The 13,160-nt window shown below is 48.7% G+C and overlaps 1 protein-coding gene across 1 annotated transcript in view; it reads left to right on the top strand.

The window, feature by feature from the left end:
* LOC142767363 (uncharacterized) overlaps positions 1–12,596 on the top strand; it is a 56,105-nt gene extending 43,509 nt beyond the window's left edge. The window contains exon 3 of the transcript XR_012884836.1: positions 12,205–12,596. The gene's annotated coding sequence lies outside the window, so the exon portion shown is untranslated. The remainder of the gene's footprint in view (positions 1–12,204) is intronic.
* Positions 12,597–13,160: the final 564 nt, after the last annotated feature.

The following is a 13,160-nucleotide window of genomic DNA, read 5'->3' as shown; positions in this document are numbered from 1 at the left end:
GCGAAACAATCTTGGTCGACTTAGCGCACACCGAAACGCTCCTCCTCTACAGTTTATGTTCTGGCTACAATTTTGTCTTTGGTCACGGCGAGAATCCGGCTGGAGCCATATGCGCATGCGTACTCGTTTTGGACCTTTTGCATAATAATAAATAACACCACCAGCCATTTGCAAGATCACGTGCAAGTGATGCACCAATTACAGACGCGGATGACAGAGAAAAAAGAGGAGTAATCGAGAGAGTGAGGAGGACGGCTCGAGAACAATGAGTGACGCTACCTTGTTTCATCTAGGGACCTTAGCCTGCGCGCGTCTCTGAGTGCCCTTCCTTGGCGTCAGAAGGGAAAACACAAGGAACGTTCGTACTCACTATTCTCGGCGACAGATTTCTATGGCAGCACGGCCAAACTTACGTGGGCGGAGCTTATGCATGTGTTACTGCGCCAAGTAGTCCGTTTGCGGTCGATTTAGGTTTCGGTTTCGCCAGCGCATTCAACATGTACTTGCGGTTTCGCACGTGGATCATACAGCGAACGTTACATTTTTTGGTAGGATAGGTACAGCGTCGAGGCACTAGAGGCTGAGGCCCATCACAGAGCGAAGGATGCCGAAGTGCTTCGGAGACAGTGACTTAACGAGGCGCGTCGCAGAGCGACGGAGGCTAATTGAAAGCGCAAGAGGTGGAGTCGCATCGAAAAGCGTTGAGCACTGCGCTGGTTCACGAGGCACGCCGGCAAACTAGGACACCGAGGCGCGTCATAGCGAGCAGAAGGCCAAGCTTAAAAACAGGTGCTATCCAGGACAGAGAGGAACCCGTAAGAATTGAGACAGTTGAAGGCTAGCCGGCTAGCTTAGAGAGAGTATGTTAGTCTATTGCATCAGAAGCGCAGACACCTTGCCGTGGCATCGAGAATAAGCTAGTTGATCCACCTGGAGCTTTCGCACTGCACGTCGAAGACGGCGATCTTGAAGAGTACGAACACCGGTGCTCTGAGCATTGTGAGCACTTCCGACAGGAAGAGGCGTCGCTGGAAACGGAAGGGGAACGCGAATGAACTTAGTAACACCGAGCACGCCGTAAACGCCATGACATATCACCTCTCGTGACACCTGAGATCACAAAAGGGCCCACTAGGTTACTGTTACTGAGATCTCGATCAGGCGCATCGGGAAGAAACGATTCTTAAGGAAATGCAGACGCCGAAACCTTCGCCTTGTCTCATCTTTTTCACTGGCAAGAGCATGGGGGAATGTCGCGCATGGCTGAGGAGTTAAAGAGGCTGTCCCCCACCGTGGCGAAAGGTAAACTGTTTGACCGGGACTAGCGGGGAGCGAAACCGTCTCCGAGTTTGCCGGCTGCGGTTCCAAAGTCGCCGCTAGTTCTTTGTGCCTTTGTCAAGACCGGGCCCCTCAAAAACTGTGAGACGCGCGACTCTTCCGAGCTCCTCTAAAAAGGCTCACTTACGAACATCCCTTCCTTAAGCTGACATTAATGATCAATACTAAGAATTTATGTTGTATTCGGTTTTGGAAATGGTTTTTTGTTTTTTTTTATGTTTGGTCATTTGCCGACGAGGAATCTTTTTGTAAGTTTTATTTTCCTCCTAATATTTGAAGCAGATTGAACTACTTCTTCGTTTGCCTGTGTCTTTTTCTTTTTCTTTTTTTTTTACTTCGGAGCACGCTGCGAGTAGATGGACCACAATTTCCCCGGCCTCCATGGTCTCTTTAGCAGATCGGAAGCCGGACTCGGCGCTATCTATACTCCCTGACAAACCATTTCGCCAAGTTGTGGAGATAAAAGAATATCGGTAAGAATATATAGCCGATACTCTTGAAACGTGGGCGATTGAAAAGAGGGCTACAGGAACAAGGAACAGTGAATGGTCGCATGTCGAAATATCTCAATCCCGCCGTTACTCCCGCCGTTTTTTTTTTGTGCCGTTGGTGTGGTCTGTAGGATCCCACTCTCATGCGGAAATGCGTATATAAACCTGTCCGGCAGATGCATCAACAAAAAACTTCGCCAGCGCAGTAAGACTAAAAGGAACGCCGACGTCACACCTTTCGTCACATTGTAGATTGTGCGGGTACAACCCGTTTCTTCTTTATGCTGAAACGAAAATAAAAAGACACATGAACTTGCTCGCGTGTTTTTTTATCAAAAACGAGAGTATTGATTGTATATCTCAACTATCTGTTTGTCTACTTAGATTACCAGGTACGCATGCTCAACCATTTCTTTGACGTCACCTCATATTTTTCTTCCGCGCACGCATGTGTTGTTCATTTTTGTTTCATTAAACTTCAGTTGTTAGACAGCGCTCGTATTTTGTCAATCTAGACTCGTGTTCTGTCTTATTTGTGTTGATTTTGTACAAGGTGAATTCGTGCATCGGGGGATGGGGGTGCAAATAAATGAGCGCCAAATCAAGCTAGGACCTGCCCAGTGCCAACCATCTCCGCTCTGCCTGTTGCGAGTGAGTGCCAAGTGGGCAATTTTGTTTTTTTCGCTTCCGATTGAATTACTTTAAACTAACGTATACAACACACGTCACGTGTGCCAGGCGTCTGCGAAAGGTCGGATGCGCTGATCGCACAAACACGATCGGGAAAGAACCTAATCTTATGCAGTTTTCGCATGGCTGCGATGTTCCGTGCGGCTTCGTGTTGAACACAAGCGTGTAATGTTAGAGGGCTAAACTACGATGCGATAATGATACGAAAACTAGAAAGTTTCAAATATTGTGAAAGGACGTAGTGAATGTAAAGGACGTAATCAATGTAGCAACAACGCCAAAGACAAAAGCTGGAGAAGAAGACAGACACACAGCGCCGATTTTCAACGACACTTATTAGAAGAGAGGATACTATGTATTTGTGGAATTGGAGGCATGTGTAGCAGAAGGTGCCGTAATCAATCGCGCAGTTTATAGTCACTTACGGAGTTGGTGAATGCACTCTTTTCTACCTACATGACTATTTTGTCTGTTTTTCTCATTATCGAGTGTTGTCCAGTCGAAAAAAAATGACAATACACTTCTTTCGAACATTCTTTTCGGCAAAGAAACACCCGCCCGAGCTTTGAGATGTAGGCCGTTGTCATTTTCGAAAGGCTGTCCCGGAGAAAGAAGCCTTCACCGCTTGACGTGAACACAAATAATATGCACAAAACTATTTACAAAGCAAAAAAAAAAGGTAAGGGCCCACTCTGGGGCCTAAAGAAACAGTACCTGTGTCTAGCCAGTAAGCTTTCCTAGCAGCGAGAGACGTCCCTGCTTTGTCGCACTCCCCTTTTATCCCCTCACATTTTTGCCTTCGGTCATGGACACCGGCTAAGACAAGACAGGCGGTTTCGTGGAAGAAGCGGAGGGGTGAGTTCAACCCGACGGACATGAGGCCCGTGTACATGGACGCGACGGGGGCGGGCTGAGTTGAGTGGCGGGTTCAGCTTACCTCGACGCGCCCGAGTGTATATGAACTCGCACGGACGAGTTGAGGTGAGCGGTGATCGCAGTGACGCTTTGCGTCGAGGCGAGCCGAAAGCCCGTCTTCCGGTACCGGTTTCCGCTCCTCCAAGCCTGCCCTCTCGCCGCTGTGGGCTGCGGTTGTTTACGCAGTTGTCGCTCCGCCACCGTGATGGCTGTCTTGGTATTTTTTCTCAGTTTGCACCAGCTGTACTTTATAGGTCCGTTCGATTCACCTGCACCGGTCGGAACCGGTTCACGGCTGTGCACGCGAAGTTCAGAAATTGTGCAGCGTGAGTTCAGCGGTGCAGGCACAGCACGACACCCGAAACAAATGACGATGTGCCGACAAGGTGTTGGCCTTATTTCTTTTCGGTTAATTTACACCATTCAGCAAACACCGACCTATGGCGAAACGCACATGCGGACAGTTTATGAGGCGCAAACATCTTGGCAAAACACACCGCATTTGTAGAGGCGGGTACGGCGCCTAAGCCACCTACGTCTAAGTTCTGCGTCGTCTGCTCAGCTGCACGCGCGCCTGCACCAAGCCGGCACCGTCAGCGAAGGAGGTGCAGGAAAATTGTGAACCGGTGCTGCACCTCTTCTGCACCTTTCGAAACAAATGGCAGGGTTCAGCGGTCGTCAATGCTGCACCGCTGAAACGAATGGTAAGGTGCAGCACCTCGTGAACTGGTTCACGTGGTGCAGGCGAATCGAACGGACCTTATGGTTGTGTTGGTGTCTTGGCTAACACTGCACAACGCGAGGGCAGCAGTGGTTCTGTTGCGGCACAGCGCTCGCTGCAGGCGTATCCGCAGCCTGACGCACCGACCCTATTCACCCCTGGCTGGTCTCTCCAGGAATTCACCGTGATTCATGGTTTGTAACGCCTTTCATTTGTGTACCTGATGCTGTGGAAAATCCTTTGAAGCCCTACACGCGAGTCATTTTTTGCAATAGTTGTGGCTTGTCGCTAATACGAATTAAGCGGCGCCCTGAACCTCGTTGAAAATTTTAAATTGAAAACAATAAGCAGCTTTTAAATGAAAATGACTAAAGACCTTCATTAATTGTTGGAACAAAGTGTACAGTTCCACCACAATTAAGTGCACCGTGTTCCTCTTGCCTCATACGCTCACCCCGTTTGACTAATCTGATTTCTGTGGCTTTTGGACTGGACAGTGAGATCCTTACACGATGAATTTTTGTTCTGAAGGCTTGTAATTTCAATTGGAATGCAATATACATTTTTGAGTAAAGTTTCTATCGGCTTACGTAAATATTCATACGGCCGCATACCATTTTGCCGTAATTTTACACCTCTATTTCTATTGTGCCTCGTTTATGCTTAAAAATGAAAGTAATTTGCTATTTTTTTATATTTCCTTGCAGGATTGGAGCAAATCACTCAGTTTTTTCTCGTTGACTAAAGCTAGCAACGTCGTTATTTCATCATCTGTCCACATGGTGCGTAGAGCCCGCGAGGATGTCATCGTGCCTAGCGCGCGTACCGGCCCACAGAAAAAGAGCAACGTCGGAGTGATGGGGACAGGGGAAGCGGAGACCGCGACGGGCGGGAGAGGTCACGAGCCGTCAACTCAGCGCGAGCGGTTATACATGCCCTTTCTGAGCGTGGCGAGTTCGGTGAACCTACCCCCTGTCTCCGGGTCGACGGGACTCGCCACGACGACTCTCCGCCCCGACGCGTCCGCTTATACATGGGGAGGGCGAGTCCAGAAAACCTGTTTATTTCGACTCAACGCGCCCTCGTCGGGTCAATGTAAACGGGCCTATGTAGGGCTCGAGCATTCTTCGGTGCACCTTGCCTCGGTAGAGTAAGGGTCACGCCGGGCACGACCTTGCAACAATAGAAATTCCGGCTACCGTGAGTCACATGTACGAGACTCCACACGGAATCTACACGTGTTTCCTTATTTCTGCCCGAGTCCAGCAGCAAGATATTGCCGCTGCTCCTTCGTGGCATCATGACATTTGACTCGCACATGTACCGCATACTATGACCGCCAGAAACGTGATTAATCGATGGCTGCGTGTCGCGACGCCCAACAGCGCTCTTTTCTGTCCTTGTTTTTTCGCTTCCGTAGTTACGAAGTAACTACTTCTGGGTTGCGCTGTTCCTACATCCAGCTTAGCAGCCAGCGCTGGAGCCTACGTTGTTTTGCTAGTGTAAACTATTCGCCCCGTTCTAGAGGCCCTAGAACGAACTGCCGAAAATGTGCGCTCGTCTGGACCCCGACCAAGGTATCGACAGCCTGGTTGAAGAGATCGAAAAATTCCAGACGCCATTGGATGTGAAAACACTGGAACTAACGAACTGCATTCATCTAGAGACCGAAGAAGTGATTCCCATCATCAAGAAATGCGAGTTCACGACTTCACTTTTATGCCTAGGCTGCTCAATCCGACCGGGTGCCCTGGTGACGTTGATAATGGGGCACATGCGGCACCTTACGCAACTAGAGCTCACCCTCGTGTGCGAGACGGACGAGGAGGTGGGCGAGTATCCCGACAAGGACGTGTGGGTGAACCGGTACATTCTTCCCGACCTGCAAAGCATCTACGTCGAGATGGCCTACGACGCGAGTTTCCAACTTTTAGCCAAGATTCTGCGAGAGAGCGTGAACCTGAACTATCTTCACGTGCACTTCCTGCGGGGCAGCTTCCAGAACGCCCTCGTCGCATGCAAGGCCCTCTACGAGAAGGCAACACCTCTGGAGAAATTCAGGTTCACCTCCGAACAGCCGCCGTACTGTCAACGGCTCTCCTCGCCATTGAAGTTGTTCAACTGCATCTCTGTGTGCGCCAACGTCGAACGCCGCCAGCCGAGTGGCTTTATGTCCGTCTTCGCGTTCCACGACCTGGCGGAGGACTGGGGCAAGCCGCGCTGCATGCCGAATCAGGCGACCATGGTTGCCGTTCACACCAAACGCGGAAACCTCGCCCCTGAAATGATGCGAGTGGCTTTCAGTAGACACGACTGGTCGTGGTTGTATAAAGTATGCTTTGTGTTGCTCCCGGAAGACGCTTCGAGCCTCGTTTACCCGCAGGCGGGCCTGGTGTACCGCGACAGCCTTCTCTTTTTCTTCACCCATACATTCAGCTACCTCCTAGAGCTCAACATCAGCTCCTTTCATTTTGGTGCCGACCTCGACGTGAAAGAACTGCTTCAGGATGCTGCGCTGGCGAAGCTACGGCACCTGCAGTCGCTCTCAGCGACCCCTTGCGGTCTGCGTCGCCTGTCGGCTCTGCGCCTTCTGGCTCAACGCTGTTCATACTTTGAGGAACTGGACGTCCGCTACGAGAAGCGTGGTGTGGTCCGCTGTCCCGGTTGTGAAGCAGACGTCCCACTGGACCCTGATGCGCCGACCAGGGTTCCCGGAGGCACGGCTGGCTTTCGGATGCGGCTCCGTCGGCTCACCCTGTGCGGCGTCAGGTTCCCCGTGGGGCTGCACTTCATTGAGTGCTGCGGCCCGACCACGACGGTGCGACTGTCCGGCTGCGCCGACGCGTCGAACGAGCACTACACGCATCTGGCTAAGGTCCTCTCCGAAACACGCTCGACCGTCTGCCTCGTCCTTCGGCACGAATGTCTACAAATTCGCGACCCTTCTTTGGTGGTGAGTTTCTATTTTTGTGTTATAAAATGCGAGGCATTTCTTAGCGAACTTCGGCGACTTTGAGCGTATCTATCTATCTATCTATCTATCTATCTATCTATCTATCTATCTATCTATCTATCTATCTATCTATCTATCTATCTATCTATCTATCTATCTATCTATCTATCTATCTATCTATCTATCTATCTATCTATCTATCTATCTATCTATCTATCTAGCCGCCTACGACTTTTAGCTTTCCTGGCCGTTTCGATTATGGTATCAATACCAAACTTGGTATAGCATAACATGACTGTATGAAGAACATGTTTCATTAGTCATAACATGAAAAGCATGACATGTATGTCATGAATGTCATAATTTACATTTCATGGTCCTGCAGCTCTTGTGGTGGTTTCACTCACATAGCATGTTGCAAAGCTGGTATGGTGTGACATGATTGCATGCCGAACACAAACGACCAACCCTAACATGAAAATCATGACATGCGTGTCATGTAACACTATGACTACATGCCACGCTCACGATGCGCTCTAGCCCGTTTCGCTAGCGTCACATATACCAAATTTGGTATTACGGTACGGGAATGGATGACGAAGGTATGTGGCAGGTACAAACATGATAATTGCGAGATGCGTGTCATGTAACAACATGACTACATGCTACGCTCATGATGCGCTGGCGGCCGTTTCGTTAACTTCACTTATACCAAATTTGGTATGTTGGGACGTGAATGGATGACGAAGGTATGATAGTGGTGAAAACATGATAAACATGAGATGCGTGTCATGTAACAGCATGACTACATGCCACGCTCACGATGCGCTCGCGGCCGTTTCAGTAGCTTCACATGTACCAAACTCGGTATTACGTGACGCAAACGGACGACATAGGTAAATGACACATCCAAACATGATAATTATGACATGTGTGTCATGTAACATGACTACATGCCACACTCATGATGCGCTCGCGGCCGTTTCGCTAGCTTCACATGCCAAATTTTGTATTGCGTGACGTCAATGGATGACAAAGATATGCGACTGGCGCAAACAAGATAATCATGAGAGACGTGTCATGTGAGAACATGACTACATACCACAGTCAAGGCGCCAATACATTTCGACGTGACGCAATACGCGTGCTCGCCGGCGTTCATTTCGTCGCGTCTCGCCGGTGTTGCCACGCCAGGCGCCGGTCTTGCCATATACTCGCAGGCTCGCGCCACGCTGCGTTGTTTTGACGCACGCGCGTTGCATCGATTCCGGTGTCCCTCCGTCACGAAAACGGGGAGATGAGAGAGACGCAGTGTTTTCCAGGTAACGCATGGGCGCGAAATGTCGCATTTCGCGCCGGTTGCCGTCAGGCCGCGCCGACGGACGCTGGTCGCGCCTTGCGTTGGACTATAGAGTGCTCGGGTTTTGCTATGTAACGTAGAGTCACTGTGTCAAGCGTGCGCGCGCGTCAACGCTACGTAGTAGTATAATGGGCCCTTCTTGATTTTCTCGCGGCCGTTTTGCAAACTCCACATATACCAAATTTGGTGTTACGTGACGTCAATGGATGACGAAAGTATAAGACTGGTGCAAACATGATAACGCTGACACGCGTGTCATGTACGAACATGACAACGTACCACGCTCATAGCGGGCTCGTGGCCGTTTCGCTACCTCCACATATTCTAAATTTCGTATCACGTGCCGTGAATAGATCACGAAAGTAAACGACGCATCCAAACATGATAATCATCACACGTAAGTCATGTACGGCATCATTTACCTCCACCTCGTAACATTGCGCTGATTTTAGAGTGACATATCAACCATCCTCATTCGTTGATTTGATTGATATGTAGGGTTTAACGTCCCGAAACCACCATATGATTACGAGAGACGCCGTAGTGAAGGGCTCCGGAAATTTCGACCACCTGGGTTTTTTTAACGTGCATCCAAATCTGAGCACACGGGCCTACAACATTTCCGCCTCCATCGGAAATGCAGCCGCCGCAGCCGGGATACCATCCTCACTCGTGCTTCGCATATCATCGATTTCCGCTGTATACGTGGGATCTGCCATTTGTTTTTTAACACCCTCAATCTGTAATGTTGGTTAATTCAAGTACGTTCACAAACAAGCTGGCGAAAATTTCGCGTGTACACTACCGCACTTGCATCTAACTTGCAATTGAATATTTTTGTAAACCCGCGATGGACCTGAGATGTCGGACCACGCTGACAAACTCATGAGTTGTGACGTAACAAGCTGTTTATGGAGGGAGCTTTCGTGTTCCGGCGAACGTATTTGTTCTGCGCGTGCAATCGAGATGTTTAAACACATTACATTAATCACATGATGAGCAGTTCCATGATAAGGTAACTTTCGGAGCCTCTCCATGCCTGGTACGTCATAATATGGTCACCACCACCAGTTCGGAGGCGTAAATGTACACAGCTGTACTCCCTACGTCCCCTCCTCCTTTTTTTCTTTTTATATGCTTGAGACTACCCGGTCTCATCGTATAGTTGTAGTAGGCGTCAGGTGACCAGGACGGATGATGTACAAAAAATGCTTAAAAATGAAACAACGCTGCTTTTCTTGCAATGAATAAAATTAAACGGTGAAGCTCCAAGTGACGTTTCCCTACAACCAGTCGTCGTCTATAGCTTACTCGAAAAATGTACTCGCTGCGCAAGCCGAAGGAAAACGAGAAGAGAGACGGGGAAGAGCGCAGAAACGAGACATGCAAATGGACTGTGCGACAAGGTCTATACGCAAGCCATGGCAGCCTGTGACATCTTCAGGAAGAGTAGCAAAGTGCCCGCAGAACCAGAAATTCGTTGAAGCAATCCTTCTTTGCAGACTACTTGGTTCATACTCAAACACTGGACTCGCTGCCCAAGCCGAAGGAAAACGAGAAGGCAAACAGGAAAGAGCACAGTATATGCTTCTTCCTGTCTTCCTTCTCCTCGCGCAGCAACTTCCGTTTTCGTTTATGTCCGACGCTTTTGCTGGCGTTTAACTGGCTGAGGGATTAATCAAAACTAACAGACAATATTGTGTTGTTGTTGTGGTTGTTGTTGTTGTTGTTCATGATTTTTTGTATAATACTTTTGTATCGCATATTTTTTGTTGTTCATTATTATTTTTTGTATATTACTGTTGTTAACCACTCCCCTCTTTAATGCTTCGGCCATTAGGGCACAATAACTTGATGGATGGATGGATGAATGAATGAACTTTATTTGGTCCTTCGGAACCTGTTTAGCACGTTGTGGGCCGCTCCCACGTCAGAACAGAAAGACCAAGTCTCTCTGCTGCGTCGCGGGCCCAGTGGACTGCCCATAGCTGTTGTTCGATTCCCGAGCGAAATGAAATAATTAGAAGTAACTGCAATGTAAAAGTGAAGAAAGAAAAGTGGGGGAAAAGATAGCTTGCCGTGGGCAGGAACCGAACCTGCAACCTTCGATTAACGCGTTCGATGCTCTACCACTGAGCTACAGTGGCGGTTAACCCTCCATCTTTTTTATAGGGTATAAAGTTGCAATTTAAACTTGGGATTAGAGTTACTGTAAATGCTACCTCTAGGTATATGCTACCCAAAGGTAGCATACACAGTGACATTACGTGATGATGATGAGGACGATGATGATGATGATGATGTTAGGAGCGTAAGTCAGCGCCACCTTTTGCCATGGCGGCGAGTGTAGAACACACTTCCTGCCTGTTAGGCGTCACGTAGTACGTGATCGTATTACGAGATGGCAGCTGACCGATAATCCCTCGCATACCACCTGAAAGGCATCGAGCCTGCCGGAACTAGAGCCCCGCTAGGAATGAAGGAAAGTGTAAAATTCAAAGGCTCGTTTTTTTCTTTTGTTAGATACAACAATAACGAGAACTAACAGACAATGATGCTAGATAAAGTATACGCCTTTTTCTCAGAAGCGTTCTCGAACCAGCGAGCTGCAGGGGTCGAGGGTCACGATCGAGTCCGACCTGTATATCGCGCAGCTGCACACACAGCGAGAGAACGCGTCCCAGCTTCCGCAACGCGCGTTCGACGTTCGTTTAGTTAATTAAAACGGCCAACGTCACCCAAACACTCGTGGAATGCAACGCGGACCACACAGAGCCCCCATGGGAAAGGCACAGCTAGTGGGGCAACTTTATCCACCAAATCCGGCGGCATTCTGGCAACACTGACCCCTAAATCAGGCAACAGACTTTCGCAACGCCAAACAGATCCTTGCCACTTACGTTGAAATTACTCCTAATAACATCCTCTACACCTTCCCACACATTATTGTCTGTTTTCATTAATGTTGTGTCTAACAAAGAAAACGAGCGTCCAAAATAGACACTTTCCTTCATTCATGGCTGAAGGATTTTTTTTTTTACTGACCTACCCCCCGAAGCATTCGTGCGATGATAGTGTGCACTGCCTGGTAACATAACACACATCCCACAAATCTCTTATCAACTGGCACCACTACACGCTCAATGTGTCGAAACTTGTCGGCGTGGTTCTGTTTTTGTGATGTGGCTAAGTGCCTACGAACGTAAATTCTGCGGTTTTCTTCCATCGTAGATGATTGATTGATATGTGAGGTTTAACGTCCCATAAACACCATATGATTATGAGAGATGCAGTATGGTGAGGGTTCCGGAAGTTTGGACCACCTGGGGTTCTTTGGCGCGCGCCCAAATCTGAGCACATAGGCCTACAGCATTTTTGCCTCCATTGATAATGCAGCCGCCGCAGCCGGGATGCGATACCGCGACTTGCGGGTGAGCTGCCGAATACCTTAGCCAGTAGACCACCTCCGAGCGGGCCTTCCCTCGTAGCTTGGTATAATGCTTACTATATGCCACAATGTGACTTGCACGGCAATGCATTTCGTTCATTTTCTCGTTCTTGAAAAGGTCTGCTTTTCTTTTGTTTTCTTGTCAATATTATCGCACTGTACACGCTCTATACCTGATCGAAAAAAAGGTGTGAGATATTTGACGAGCGTTCCACTCTTTTAGCTTTACGCATTTCATGAAACCTTAATTGTGCTAATGGGAAATCGATCGTTATCGTTTCAATACAGGGCAAGCTTTCCAGTATCCGCAGCCTGTCGTACTTGTACCTGCTGTCAACTGTCGCCTATCCTGACGAAGTCGCCGAGTTCTGCTTCCTCGCGCTGACGGCTACCTTGCCTCGCCTGCGGTTTCTCCATTATCATTACCTGTCCTTGAACGGCGTGGACCGGAGTCTCACGTACACGCGTCGCAAGGACGATCCTGAGGACGGAGGTGTCCTGCTTCGCAACGCTCCCTGCTTCCAGTGTTGTTCGACTGCGACGTTCATAGGACTTGCCAAACCATTCAACCGAGAGTTCAAGCCGCCTTCATAGTCTTCGCCATGGTGACGTTCAGACGAAAAGAGAAACAACTTTGTTTAAAAGAAAACAACTTTATTTGACGTTCAGACAAATTTTAGGTGCGCACTGAATTTTCAACCTTGATTGCAGACAATTCTGCCTGAATATAATAAACAATAAGAAAACGTTTATAGATCAGAATTTTCTTCGTTGGCAGGGGAGCAGGCACCTTTGATGAAGGCTGAGAACGTCCTTCCCGAATGCTGGCTGTTGTGCTGGTCGCGAATGTTGGCTCGCCATCGACTATGAAGCAACCCAGCACATAGCTATAGCGTTGACCATGCCGAATCGTAATAGCTGAGTGCATGATCATGTACGTACGCTTGATCTAAACGTCAGTGCGAAAGTAGAAGCGGTTTGGTCAATAGAGCAGAATATTTCTACCATCGCACGTTTAGAGCTAGAACCCACAATCTTAGGCCCATGTGCTCAGATTTGGGTGCACGTTAAAGAACCCCAGGTGGTCGAAATTTCCGGAGCCCTCCACTACGGCCTCTCTCATAATCAAATGGTGGTTTTGGGACGTTAAACCCCACAAATCAAATCAATCAACCCACAATCTTGACCCCAGCTATCATTAGTCCGCGCACCCAAAGGTAGGGGTTGCTGGTTTGCTTACGTCA

This window comes from Rhipicephalus microplus, chromosome 7 (genome assembly GCF_043290135.1).
Source record: "Rhipicephalus microplus isolate Deutch F79 chromosome 7, USDA_Rmic, whole genome shotgun sequence".
In the NCBI taxonomy this organism is placed as follows: domain Eukaryota; kingdom Metazoa; phylum Arthropoda; class Arachnida; order Ixodida; family Ixodidae; genus Rhipicephalus; species Rhipicephalus microplus.
This window is presented reverse-complemented; position numbering and strand designations above follow the sequence as displayed.